A 14,230-nucleotide genomic window follows, 5' to 3' on the forward strand; every position below is an offset into this window, starting at 1 on the left:
GGTAACTCTGTATGTCTAACATTTTGAGGAATTGCCAGAAGGGAATTCCAAAATTCCCTTCCAAAATTCCAAAATGGCTGCATCATTTTCCATTCCGATCAGCACCATATGTGGGCTTTGATCTCTCCTGGCCAGTGTTTGTCATTATCTGACTTTTGGATTACAGCTGTCCTAAGAATATGAAGTCATATCTCTTTGTGGGTTTCATTTGCATTTCCCTGATGGTGGAGTATGTGCCCATTCTGAATGTAAGATCTCATCAGGTAACAATCTGCAAGTATCATCTCTTGTCATCCACGGACACACAGAAACTTTTAACCTTGACCAAACCTAATAAACATACTTTCCTTGTGTGGCATGCTTCTGGAATCTCCAAAAAGCCTTGCTTAACGGGTTAACCGAGGTCACTAAAATTTATTCCTATGCCATTCAGAGGTCATAACTGTAGATATTATCTTTAGGGCTATGATACATTTTGAGTTAATTTTTGAGTGTGTTGTTGTAAGAGATTCAACCTCATTCTTCTGCATGTGGGTGGACAGTTGTACCAATACCATTTTTGTCTTATTTCCCCATTGAATTGTCTTGATTTAATTTGTGGAATCAATTCTAGTCCGTTAATCTTTATTTCTATCCATGTGCTCATACTACACTACCTTGGTTATTGTAGCTTTGTAGTAAATTTTGAAATTAGGAAATATCTTTGTTCTTTTCCAGAATCCATTTGACTATTCTGAGTTACTTGCATGACCATATGAATTTTCTGCAAAAAAAAGAAAAGCTTGCTGGGATTTTGACATGGAGTGTGCTTAATTCATAGATCATTAGGGACTAAAAGCCATTTTTATAATATTAAATATTTCAATCTGTAAACATAGTGCCTCATTCCATTTATTTAAATTAACTCAATTCAACAGTGGTTTTGGTTTGAGTGGTTCCAGTTTTATACCTCATTTTTTTTTCCAGTTCTGGGAATTGAACCTAGGTCCTCAGGTGTGCCTGGCATGTGCTCTATAACTGAGCTGTGCCCTAGCCTCTGTACTTTCTTTGTTAAATTTATTTCTACATGTTTTCACTCAACACCAAGTGTGATGTTAGTAGCTATTTCACAGGTGAACTTTCAATTTGAAGATGCTCCTTTATTCTTAGTTTGCTCAGTGCTTTCATCATTAAATCGCGATGGATTTGTTCAATGCCTTTCCTTTAGGTTACTGACATGATCACATGCAGTCTCTCCGGGAGACAGCAGGTGGACCATGTTCCCATCCTGTTCTATTGGTATGGTGTGATCACATATCTGATTTTTGGTAAACTAATCTGGCTTTCCTAGGATAAATCTCATTTGCCCTTGGTGTTCCATTCTTTTCAGATGTTACTGGATTATAATTGCTAAGACTTTTACCTGTGTTCGTAAATGATAATGGTCTCTTGTTTGCTTGTGGTGTCTTTACCTGATTTGGGTATCAGAGTAACACAGGCTTCAGAGCATAAGATGGGAATGCTGCTTACACTTGTACTTTTTCAGAGTTTGTGAAAAATTGATATTAGTATCAGACATTTGGTGATATTTGATTGTATTTCTTAAAATTAATCTATGTGGCCTATGATCCACAACAGATTTGTCAAATCTTGATCTACTCACTGAAAAGACAAGGAAGTTCCCTAATTTGTCCTTAAAACTTTTCCAAGTTTAAAAAAAAAAAAAAAGTGGAGGAAGCTCAATGTCCACAGAACCTAGCGCTGAGGGCCCCTCTCTTTGTCCCTGGTCGCGCGCCAGCAGATGAGCGGATGGGATCCGCGGGTGACAGGGACCGCGGTGACATCAGAGCGCGGAGGGGGCTGGGCCCGGGCGGGCGGGGGAGGAACGGAGCCCAGCCTCGTCCTGGGCTCGGAACCGCGGACGGCCCCGCCCCGGGCTATAAACGCGGGCGGCCGTGGTCCAGCGCTGCGGCCGGGCGGGCGGCGGATGCGCACGCCGAGAGGACTCGGTGAGTGCGGGGACCTGGGACAGGGGCGGGGGACCGACCGGAGACATGGGACCGGGACTGGGGACAGGGAACAGGAACGCGGGCGCGCGGCCACCTCTTCCCGGCCAGCGCCGCCTTCCAGCTGCCCAAACCAGGTCCAGCTGCCAGGACCGCCGGCGACCCCGCGGGCTTGCTGGCAGCCTGGTCCCGAATCCCCTGTCCCTGTGACCACAAGCTCTCGGAAATCTGCAGAAACCTCAGCGCGCAAACTTTCTTCTCGCGCTCCCAGATCTCTCGTCTTGTCGCTGTGAATGAAGGTCACGCCTGTGGGACCCCCGAGGTACCAGGAAAGCTGCGCTGCTTTGGGGGTCAAGTTAAGCGTGTCCTTCTCCCCACCTCCACATTCCGCTTCCCTGGCAATGTCCCAGACCTGATGTCTCCTTTCCCCATCTCCCTGCAAACCCTACCCTCGGCAGGGGACAGACACAGTCCCAGCCTGGGCCAGACTCTCCCACTGCGGGTATCCTCAGGTGCGCTTTCAGTCACCGGGCAGGGAGGAAAGACACAGGGTCCCTGCCCATCCCCACTGCCCAGGCCCTTGCACTTGTGTCGGTGAGGCAGGATTTTAACAAAGGTCTGTTTCCATTTCTGAACAGAGCCTGGTGCAGACCCCCCACCCCCAATCACACACACCAAGTCTCTGTCCAGGTCCCCATTTCCAGGTCTTTTCCATGTTCACCTCAGCCTCTCCAGTGCCAGCCTGCTAGGGGCTCCAGAAGACTTCAGCAAATCTTCCCAAGGCCTTTTCTGCCCCTTGTCTTTGGTCTTAGAGACAGGGCTATTGCCTGCCCTCTGGGGCCTCATAACTGTTTACTAATGGCCTCATTAAGTATGGAAACCCAGCACCAGCCCTCGGGAGCTTTTCTCCTCAGGAAAGTTTGGGTGCGTACTGTCCCTTGGGGTCACATTTGGAAACTGACTACATTAACTTCCTGCCTCGTTCTGGGAAGAGAAAGTAACCCCGAAGGAGGCAAAAGCCCACACCCTGCTGCTCTGGGCTCTAACTGTTGAGCAACTTGTGTCTCCGCTTGAAGGTGCTTGCATCTCTTGGTCATTGCCACCTGAGGGTCCTGGGGCCACAGGTGTTTATTCCCCTTGAGGGAAGCTTTCACCCCCCTTACAGTCCTCTCCAAAAATGATACTCAGAGGGGCTGAGTGGTAGAGTGTTTTCTGTGCATTACCTTGGGTTAAAAACTAACAAAATCATCCACTATACTTATCTGATCTGCTGTGGTGTTTCCCTTGCTACATAAGTGCACGGGGACAGTCTCTCCTTGGCTGTGAATAATTCCCTGGTGATGTCCTGGGACCCTCCTCTCCCTCTCCACCACCTTTCCTGGCAGCAGGGTAGGGCAGGGAGGCACAGGGAGAAGGGAATGGAGACTCCCACTTAACTAGCTGTGTGACACTAAGTGTTGTTTTTTTTTACACCCCCTAAATTTTCTCCAGTGATAAAAAAAATCCTTGGTTCCTTTTGCTTCTTAGTTATTGCTTTAAAAGTTGAAGTATGAAATAATTGCCATGTTTTGAGTCTTCAAAGCTGCCTACCTCCCCTGTTATCTGCTCTGCACACACATTAAATTTCCTAGGATTGAGAGCTCCAAGTGTCCGTCCCCAAATGATGGTTGTCTGTAAAAGTTTCAGGAGTGGCCCCAAGTTGCTAGGTCTCCACATTTGCTGAGATTGCATGACCGTTAGTTTCAAGTCTGTTATTACTCTGACTCCTCCTTTTCCCCCTGACTTCATTGTGCTTTGTTTCCATCCATGAGTCTTTGACTTCTGGTTCTGCTCTTCTCTGACCTCACACTGAGCTAACTGTGCCATCAGCCACCTGAGAAGAAAGTGGATTTTCTTCCTCTGGGAAGCACTTGTCAACCCTGAGATTTCCAGACTGCTTCTCAGTCACCATCACTGTGGTGTGGCAATACTCCCTGGTCCATGGCACCTTAAGCTTAAATCTTTCCCCGCTCTCTGCCTTAGCCTGGGTCAGTGTTCAAAGAAGGACAATTTTGTTCACAGTTTTTGGTTTTCTTGTCTTCTTTCTAGTATGGAGTCAGAATTGTGTCAGTATGTAGATATAATTTTGTTTTGATTTTTGCTACTGCTGCTGCTACTTACTACTTTATTGTTGCTATGACTAATTAATAGTAATGAGTAATTTGGCTTATGCTAGAGGAAAAGTAAGGAAAGAAAAGTTGAATCTGCTGCTTACCCAAAGCCCAAATAAGATACTTAGCTGAGAAGGAATTTTTTAAATGCATGATCTGTGTCTCCTGTATACTGCACAATGCACATTTCAAACAGGTAACTGAGAGGTGATGTATTTTGCTTTCAAACTTATTACAAGGACAAAGGTAGAGATCCATCCAATTTAACGTGTTTTGGCAGCCTAATAAAAACCCCTGCTCTTATCCCCCACACTTACTAGTTTAGCTGGTCTCTCCCTGCTCATCCGTGACTGGGGAATGCCAATGCAAAATAGGCCAGTAAATCAAGAATTTTGTTTGGAAGTTTAAGTCCAAGTGTATAAAAACTAAAAAGCTGTCTTGATGGCATACTATGGCAGTAAGCAAATTTGAAGCAGGCACTCCACAAGTACAACAAAATATCCAGGTCTAGGTTGCAAACAGTTCTTCCCCATGTTGTCTAGCCAGTGGGCCATGTTGCCTTTTGGAAGTGCCACCATTGGAAAATGCTGTCTTATTTCTTCAAAATAGTTCTAAGGGCTCTCTTTTAAAAATCACATGACATCATTGGATTACACGACTGGTGTTTCATTTCACATAAGTGTTGATGAAAGCAGTATGCTAAATCTCTGATAAGCAAAAGCAAATTTTGTTCAATTTTATCATTAATTTAGCTATCACTTTACAGCTCCTATTTTAGCCATATTAATTTTACCTTCTGCAAAGCAACTTATTGTTATTGTTATTATTATTATTATTATTTTGCAGTACTGGGGTTTGAACTCCAGGCCCTCACCTTGAGCCACTCCACCATCACTTTTTTTTTTGTGATGGATTTTTTTTAAAATAGGGTCTCATGAGCTATTTGCCCAAGTTGGCTTCAAACCATGATCCTCCTGATCTCTGCTTCCTGATTAGCTAGGGTTACAGGCGTAAGCCTGGCTGCAAACCAACTTTTTAACAGTTTAATATCTAAAGTCACTTTAAATCAAGGAGTATCTGTAGGGAATTTCAGTAATATTCAACTGTTTGTTAAGTGACTGCTATTAGCCTACCAGAACTCTAAAATACAATGCTTCAATCACAGCAAAAAAACAAAATGCACCTAAAGAGCTATCAATTTACCAGATGTTTCATTAGCGACTTGTCACTTTAACATAAATTTTGACAGTTGGAAACAAACAGCAAAGTATATGTTTAAAACAGTCAAAAATGACAGGGGAGTATTGCTACTAGCTGTGGTTGTATTAACATTAAATTTTTGCTCATTTTGGTTCTTTCTCTGCATATAGATGTTCACAAAGGGAAAAATTCTCTTGCAAATGAAAACTAAACTGATGTTTCAAAATATTTTATTAACAAAGAATTCATTACATAGTATTAATGCTGTGTGACTACTCTATTTTACATTATCCTTATAGATCAATTTGAAAGGGTTTACTCTTGTTTTTGATATGTTTGTCTGGTTCCTTAGTAGGGGCTTTTTCTAAATGTCTTAAGTAGAAATGAATGTCTAGAACCTGTGAAGTACTATTAGTGTTTTCTTCCCATACTGAAAAATATTTTTGATTGTGTTCTAGCCCTATGTTTAAATACTTTTTTAAATCATTTTCAGTCACATATTTATTTTTTTTAATTACTTTTATAACCTTTAAAAAATTTGGAAAGTGGGTGAATATACTTCATTTTTCTTAAAATGCAAGGGACCTTCCTGTTTCAAATTCTAATTCCAGATGTGCTTCAAGGATTTACTAATCCTTCAATCTGGGTCAAAGTTTTTATTTTATTATATGTATATATATATATATGCCTTGATTTCACCAAGTGATGTTAAAATCTGTTTTAGATCAATGAATTTAAGTAATCTGAACGGTTAATAAAAGAGTAAGAATTTTGGAAGATACACATAAGGTTATTTGCTCTTAAAGAGAATTCATGATTGCTAATTTGTTCACTAAGTTCCCTTAGATATCTTCTTCTTATATTAATCGAAGCCCCCCACATCTACTTTGGAAAATGAAGAATTATATCTGTGAAATATATCGACAGCAGCAGATTCTTGCAAAGGAACTATAGATCCCTGTGATATTCGGCCCCCAGGACACATCAAAGTTAAAAACGGTCTTTGCCCTGCCGAGTTGTTGGATGAGTTAAGCACATATTTAGAAAGGGAAGACATTAAAAACTGCCTCTCCTTCTGTCCTGCCTCTCAGACCAGGCTGAATGTGTTAGGGTCACAATGTTTGGGTCCAGCCACTTCTGTAAAGACTACTGTTCCTTCCCCTCCTCCTAGAAATGTTACTCCTTTGATGGTAAAGACTGCATCCAAATACATCCTTATGTCCTTGTGCTAAACACAAACATTACTTCTGTGCCTCTTGGTTAGTTGGTTGGTTGTTTTTGGTGAAAACTATAAGAAATGTTAAATACATTATCAGTTGCCTGCATTTTAGAAGAGCAATGTCAGGAAGCAACTGTGTTTCTAACTGCATCTCAGCGCACACTAAAGCATCTTGACCTTCATGCTTGTCTTGCTAAGTGGGGAGCTAGGCAGAAACATTTTGCAATCTGTAGCAAAATGGCAAGGAAACAGGAAGAGTAATAAAAGGAAAAAAAATAAGTTGAAGATTAATAAGTTTAATACTTCGAAATATCAAGTCAGTGGTTCTTAAGGTGTTGAGAGGCAAGTAAGGCAAGAATAATATCAGAAATGCCTTGGAAGCACATTAAGCCTGATCATGTCATCCACACCCCTTCCTTCACACCCTTTCCTCTACCCTTTCCTCCACTCCCCTTGTTGACACCCATCCCATTACAAATCAGCAGCAACCAGCACTGTTACCTCAGGTGTCATAGTGCCACACACCAGCATCCTGGGTGTCACCTGCTATGTCACTGGAAATGCAGAATCTTAAACCCCGTCACACTAACTGAAAAAGAATCTGCACTTAACAAAAGCCCAAGTGATCCAAACACACAGGGAAGTCAGAGGAAGCGCGGTGCACGGTGCCTGTGGCTTGTTCAAATGATTGCATAGAGGTTATTCTCTGGGTCTTTAAATAAAACAGTTAAATAAAGTTAACATCTATGGAGTAAATATCATGTCAAACATGGCATTCATCCTTCAAACATTGTCTTTTTTTAATCTTCACAACAACCATATGGGATAGTCGCTGTTTTATTCTCATTTATTGGTTGTTATACTGAGAAGCAATGAGACTGAGCAGATCACCCAAATGTGGTGACTGGTGGAGCCAAGATTCAGACATAGGAAGCCTGGGCTCTTAGCTGCTACCCAGTGTCTGCTGTACATGAGGCTGCCAACTTTTTAATGCAAACTAATTATTTGAGAATTTATTTAAAGTTATAATTTGAAATTAATTCCTGTTCCTTCATAGAAAAAAATAAAAGAGATATACTCCATTTTGCTTGTAATTTTTGACTTTCAAGTGCAATTCTGAAGAAGTCTAGAAATTCCTGTTTTAGTTGGAAAAAATACTAAAACTATGACAGCTCATCCAAACTCGAGGGGTGTTAGTAAGTATGGGGTATTCTTAATATCAGTTATACCTCAATCAAGTTTTCTGAGTTGGGACTGAGTTTTTTTGAACCCAAGGCTTTGACTTACAAAGCAGGCACTCTACCACTTGTGACACTTCTCCAGTCCTTTGTTCTGGTTAATTTGGAGATGGGGTCTCACAAACTATTTGCTGACCTTGAACCCTAATCTTCCTGATCCCAGTCTCTCAAGTAACTAGGATTACAGGTGTGTGCCACTAGTACCCAGTTTCCTTTTCTTTTCTTTCTTTTTTTTTTTAATGAGGAGTGGTAGCAGAGCCCAGTGCCTCTGTACTCCCAGCTACTCAGGGAACTGAGTCCAGGAGTTCAAGAACAGCCTGGGAAGCATAGAAAAACTTTCTAAAAAGGAAAACAAAGAGGAAAGAATAGTATACTTTTAAAAATTAACTTTTCCTATAACTCACCAAAAATTTACTGTTTGCCTGTTGGGTCAACATAAGATGTTTCTGGTATTATAAAGAAGGTTATCTGTCAAGACACATAAACTGTTTGGCACACAACTCAAATTAGATATTGCTTTTCTACATTTGATATAAATACTTATTTACCATGAGCCTGGTTTATAGAACTGTAGTTGAACATAGGTACTACACAGTCAGTACCCAAGCAAGTGATGACTTATTTTAAGCCAGTGACTCCCCAAATGATTTAGTTCTGAACTATTTCTCCCAGGCTATGCAAATTCTGACAGTGGTCAGGGCAGAACGATCCAGCCAAGTGTTCTTGTCTTGACAGTGTCTCATCGGTGTTGGTCTCAGGGAGGCTAGGTTCCCCAGAATCATATCTCAGAGAAGAGTTGTGCCAGTGGGCCTGAGAAGACATGATTTTCCCTGTAATGAATTTCACCAGCTACTCGAATCTAGGACTTCACTCTTCAGGCAACACTAACATTACAGTGCCTAACTCTTAAGTGATAGGCAGGGGCAAAATCAACCCAGGGCTGCCATCAAGCCAAGGAGTGAGGGCTGAGAAGCACCCAAGAGACATAGTCCACATAGCAGTCAGCATTTCTCGGTGCTGACAAGTGATAGAGTGCCAGTGGTCATCCCCTTTGGACACTTAGAGTCCCACTGGTTTCATTAAGCCCAAATACTTGTGACGATGGCTAAATACGGTCTGCATCAGTTTTGTTTTGTTTTTTTACCCAGATGGAAAAATCTGACAGCATTTCTTCTTGTAAATGTCATACATTTACAACTCTATCATCATAATTTCCTTCACTTTTTTACCCAAATTCTTCTGTTATCCAATTCAAATGCCTTTTTACAGGCTCCAAATATACCCAGCATGCCTACAGAACCAGAATGCTCCATTCATCTGGGCGTAATTACCTGCCTCTCTTTCCATTCAAATGGCGTCATGCCACATAAAATACTTCGTGCCATGATGTCTCCCTGCTCTTAACCTTCACATAGATAACTGCTGCTGCTTTATCAGGAGTGGAAAAGATTCTGATGTGAGTCCTACATCATGATTTCATGTGATCCCTGTGCTCTGGCCTTTGATTTTCCCGAGAGAAGAGATGCACCAGCAGGAATGAGCAGCCACAGTTTTAAGGAAAATTACATAAAACTGTAGCTACCATATATTTTATGCGAATCTATAACAATATCACATATAGTAATGTAAATGTTTAATGGCGAGATAATCGTAAGTGAATGAAAGTGTATAAACACAGATCAGACGTGCCATCCTGTGTGCTTTTGCAGACTTGAAGCTCTGAGTTAGGTGCTAGCTGTTCTAGTGAAAGTAATTTAGTTATAGTTGTACTGACTTGTGAGCAGTCATTTATATATTTTTAAATAACTTCATGTTTGTAGAGTAGAAAGCAAGATTGGGAAAAATATACAAGACATCTGAAAAGCTTTTAAGGGTTCTTAATGTCATGTTTCTTTTTTTCTATTTTTTGTATGTGCTTTCCAAGTTCCCTTTAACAAATCACTTCTCACTGTCTATTCATCTTGGATTTTCTGCTGCTTTCCTTATAACTCAGTCTGGATTTTAGGTCCCACTGTTGATTCTCTGGCAGATGCTTCTATAAATCTGACCACTTCTGAAATTTTTCCCAATAAGGTATGTTAGAGCCTTACAAAGCAGCCCACTGTTTTTATACCATCTTGGTAGTTTATAGACGTCATCTCAAGGGAAATGTCTTTTTGCTAACAAGTCCATGTCATGCGAAAATTCTTCTACATTACAAAACCAGAGTAAAGGTGCTATATGTAGTGGTTTTTTAAAGAGTACACTATACACAATCTTCTTGAAAAGTTCTTCAACTAAAATATCTTAAGAAATCCTCCAAACTCATAAAGAGAAACATAACATAAAAATATAAAAGTATTTATATCATTCTAAAAGTACCATAAACAAACTCCAAAGGTAAACCAGAAATATGAGGAAGGTCTTTTCCACATATTTCACGTAAAATGAGAGTTTTGGACTATAACATGAGCTCTTTACAGGAGGCATTATGAACAATCTCACTGAAACATGAGCAAAGACCGTGGCAGAGCAAACTACCGAAAACAAGAGTACGGGAAGAAGTCCTGCTTCATTCGCAATTAAAGAAATGCAAACTAAAACAACAGACTAAGGAAAAAAAGACTTTATGAAATCCAGTTTTTTGGTATCAGTCTTCCATTGTAAACTTTAAAACAAAGGGTGTTTTGTAAATACCTGTCAAAACTTGAGCAAAAGACAAAAGAGTCGACTTAGAACTTATCCTTCTGATACATTCATGTGAGTAAAAAATGCTCTGTCTAAATATGACCACTCAGATATTTTGTGGCAGCCAAAAGGAAAATTGAATAAAAGCAGATTCAGGTCCATTAGTAGAAGACTGGTTAAATAAGTTACCATATGTCAGTACAATGAATGAGATTTTGTATAATCGTCAAATGAAGTGGATTTATTAAGCTGATGTAGGAAGTTCTGTTAGTCATAGTATTGAGTTAAAACTGGCAAGCGGGATGATATGCTGTATAAAAACATGTATGCATTTTTTAAAGTTCTAGAAAGATGTACCAAAAACCACTAGTTATAAGTATCTCTGGGAAATGAATCCCGAGACAAAAATCAGAAAGGGTGAAATATTAACTTGTACTTTATAGTCTTCTGTATCAACTTGGAGATATTACTAAAAGAAAACAGGGGAAAAAAAGAATGCATTTGGTAAAGTGATACAGTCTCGTTTTCTGTGCCTCTGATATGTGTCTAGAAGGCATTGGGGAGGATGTTGAACACAGCAGGAAGAGGATGGAGTCCCAGGATAACCACTTCGTACAACCCATGTCTATATAAGGAAAAATATGTTCTTGATGTGGAACTGATGGTCTCACCCTCTTCCAAAAAATTCCCACTCAGTATGCAGTATTAGGGCTTACTCCGTAAATTAAAAAATAAATATCTGAGCACATTTCTGGATCGTGTTACTCTTTTCTTTTTTTCCAGAGTTGACAGGTGACAGCTTGACCTAAAATGGCTGGATTTTTTTCGAAGTGAGTCACTGAAGCCATCCCAGAAAGTCACCACCAGGTGAGTGTCTTGTACCTACAGCACTGTACCTGTCAATAGCTCTTCCGAGACTCAGCAGTGGCGCTGGCACAAGAAGCCACCACACCATTGCTCTGTGAAAGAAATAGAAGAAGCAAAAAATAATGAAATCCCAGTCTGCCTCCAGCTTCTCCAAGTGCAGGTTGAGAGCATATTAATTTATATGATTTTAAAGACAAAGTGTCAAAATTACGAAGCTACTTCCATTAGTGTGCCACGCAAGGGGTTTGCAATCCCTCAGCAGAGACACTTTGTGGCCATACCACGGGTGATAGCTTGGAGCTGTGTTCCCCTAGCTGGGGAGGACTCAGCAGGGCCAGCAGGGAAATGACAGTGCTCTCACCAGCCATGTAGTGGGGACTATGCATCCTCACTTCCAGAAGGCTAAAAAACATAAACCTGAAAATTCGATCTGCTCACCTTCAGAAAACCTACAGCTCAACATCTCACTCTTGCAAACTTCTCCCTTGCTCCAGTGACAAGCCAAGAGAAAGGAGTGGTATAAAATTGAGGGTGAAGCCCCCTCCACCCCCCCACCCCACCCCCTCGTAAGCCTCCTGCAGTCCACCCCTGTGATGGGCATGAGTGACTTGGAGTCACAGAGCAGGGCATTAATCTCTCAGAGTTGGGTACATAGAGCAGGAGGGTGATCTAGGATGGTTTTGTCAGTCCAACTCCTTTCTCATGGGCTTATCTGATATTTTTCATAAAAGTAATCCTTGATTTGTCCAAGTAATAGGGGGAAAAACTCAAGGGGCAAGCCCTCAGCTTCCCCATTGTCTTCAAGGAATTTGAAAAAGTAGTTTGTACCATTGTGAATGTTGTGATTTCGTCTTTTCAAAGAAGCGGCTAGTTAGGTGCTAGCCAGGCAGATAAATAATACAAGTGGTGCTGTTCTTCTTTGTGTAGTTGGCAAGTAGGAAAAAATTCCTGGAAGGCACTCCATGGCGGTGGTGTTAGGAGACTATTTAGGACTGCTTTAATCTCAGAGATAAATATAGTCACATTCTGCACAGTTCTGACACTGGATATCTTTAGGGTTGGTTTTTGGTTTTTGTTTTGGGGGGCGGGGTGTGCATGTCTTGTTTTGCTTTGTTTTGTTTTGATTTGTGTTGAGGTATAGATAAGCCTGGGCATCTGAGCAGTGCATGTTTCAGCAAACAGTACAGTAAAATGCATCCCCCAGTTAGGAAGATGGTAAGATGCCAGTTTGTGACAGTCACACCCTTATGGAACACTTCCAAAATGACTATGACATCTTGCTTAAGGATAACTAAACAATGAAAAAGGCACATTTTTCAATTTTTAACTTTTTCAATCCTTTAAAGTGTCAGGTCAGTAAGCAAAGCATACTTTATTCTGAGAGCTATTTTTGTTTGTTTGTTTGTTTGTTAAAAACTCTGATACTTTACCAATTCGACCACTAACTATGAACTTTGTCCTTCGTTTACTGTGACGTAATCTCCAAAGCCCCATTTCAAGCTATGGACACGGTACTGAAATACAAAAATCATTTGCTTGCAAAAAGACCTTCTGACCTCTGTAATATCCCTTTAAAACTTTTACCAACCTACAGGTACAGAACTCTGATCTCTTATTGATTTAAAGCAGTAATGTGCAAACAGCATTTCAGAGCTTGTTTTATAGGTCCAAAGACTTTGTGTTGAAATCTACTCAGGACAAATGGAGAAAGGCTGATTAGTACATTTAACAGAATAAGGAACATATTCAAAGGCTTAATGTGTGTACACCCCACCATCCAATATGGTAGGCACGTACCACATGTGGCTATTCAATCAGTTCTTTAATAAATATAAGTAACAACAAAACTTAATTGTAAATTTTAAATTAATTTATAATTAAATAAATTTAAAATTCATTTGCTCAATTGCACTAGCCACATCTCAAGCTTTCCTACATGCATGTGGTTAGTGGACAGCTAAGATGTAGACTGCTTCTCCTTTACAGAAAGTTCTATTGGACAAGACTTCTGTAAACAAATTTATTGGTAATATAGTGAATTTTCAATGCCTCTTGTTAGGAAAATTTTATGCTCTATTTAACTTACATGGAAATTTTAATATTTTTGAAATTCCAACTTTCTTAGTGCTATATTACCCAGAATATTGCATGCTCAGGTTGTATCTAAGGACTCACAGGCCTCCATCCTTTTCCTGTTAAGGGATTTAGTATTTTATGTATTCTTGTAATGTTCTAGGTTCTTGGTTTCTTAAAAAATTTGTTAAAAGAGGTAGTTACATTTGTAGTGAGCTCAGGACTAATAGATAAGGCTGTCAGCCCTGTCATCTAGGTTTTCATTTTCCTGCAGTTCTAGATGTGTCTCAGTTGTACTGACTTAAACAAAGCAGATTTGTAGTTTTTAAGCAATTTGGAGAACCAAATGAATTAAGCACTATAATACTTCTTTTTCCTTTTCTTATGAAAATATACATGCTATTAGAAGTCCCTCTTTTTGTTTGAAATATATATATATATATATTATATTATATTATATATCTGTGGTATATAATTATATATAGTAGTAGTTTGTTTTTACTTTTAATTAATATAATCAGTAGCTTCTGTAGTAAATTCTTAGGGGGTCTTAGTCATTCTTTTCCACTGAAATGATTCCATTAATAAAATGTCAGTCTCAATTACTTTCTGAGTCTCATAGCTAGCAATTCAGTTACATTTTCTTCCTTCAGTAATAGTTACACAAGGCAAAAAGATTAAAAACAAATTTGTCTTTGAATTATTGAAGCACAGACTTGAAATAGCTATATAGCTATCTGTGACAAGGGGGATAAATATCCAGCCAATCCCTTTACACAGATCATAGTATCACTGCCCAATCAGAGCATAAGCAGTAGAGGTTTGGACCCA

The 14,230-nt window shown here is 40.0% G+C and overlaps 1 protein-coding gene across 1 annotated transcript in view; it reads left to right on the forward strand.

Annotated features, from left to right (window-relative positions):
* Positions 1-1,843: 1,843 nt before the first annotated feature.
* Positions 1,844-14,230, forward strand: part of Agtr1 (angiotensin II receptor type 1) — a 45,677-nt gene continuing 33,290 nt past the window's right edge. The window contains exons 1-2 of the mRNA XM_020158328.2: positions 1,844-1,988; positions 11,243-11,326. The gene's annotated coding sequence lies outside the window, so the exon portion shown is untranslated. The remainder of the gene's footprint in view (positions 1,989-11,242; positions 11,327-14,230) is intronic.

This window comes from Castor canadensis, chromosome 17 (assembly GCF_047511655.1).
Source record: "Castor canadensis chromosome 17, mCasCan1.hap1v2, whole genome shotgun sequence".
Taxonomy (NCBI): Eukaryota; Metazoa; Chordata; class Mammalia; order Rodentia; family Castoridae; genus Castor; species Castor canadensis.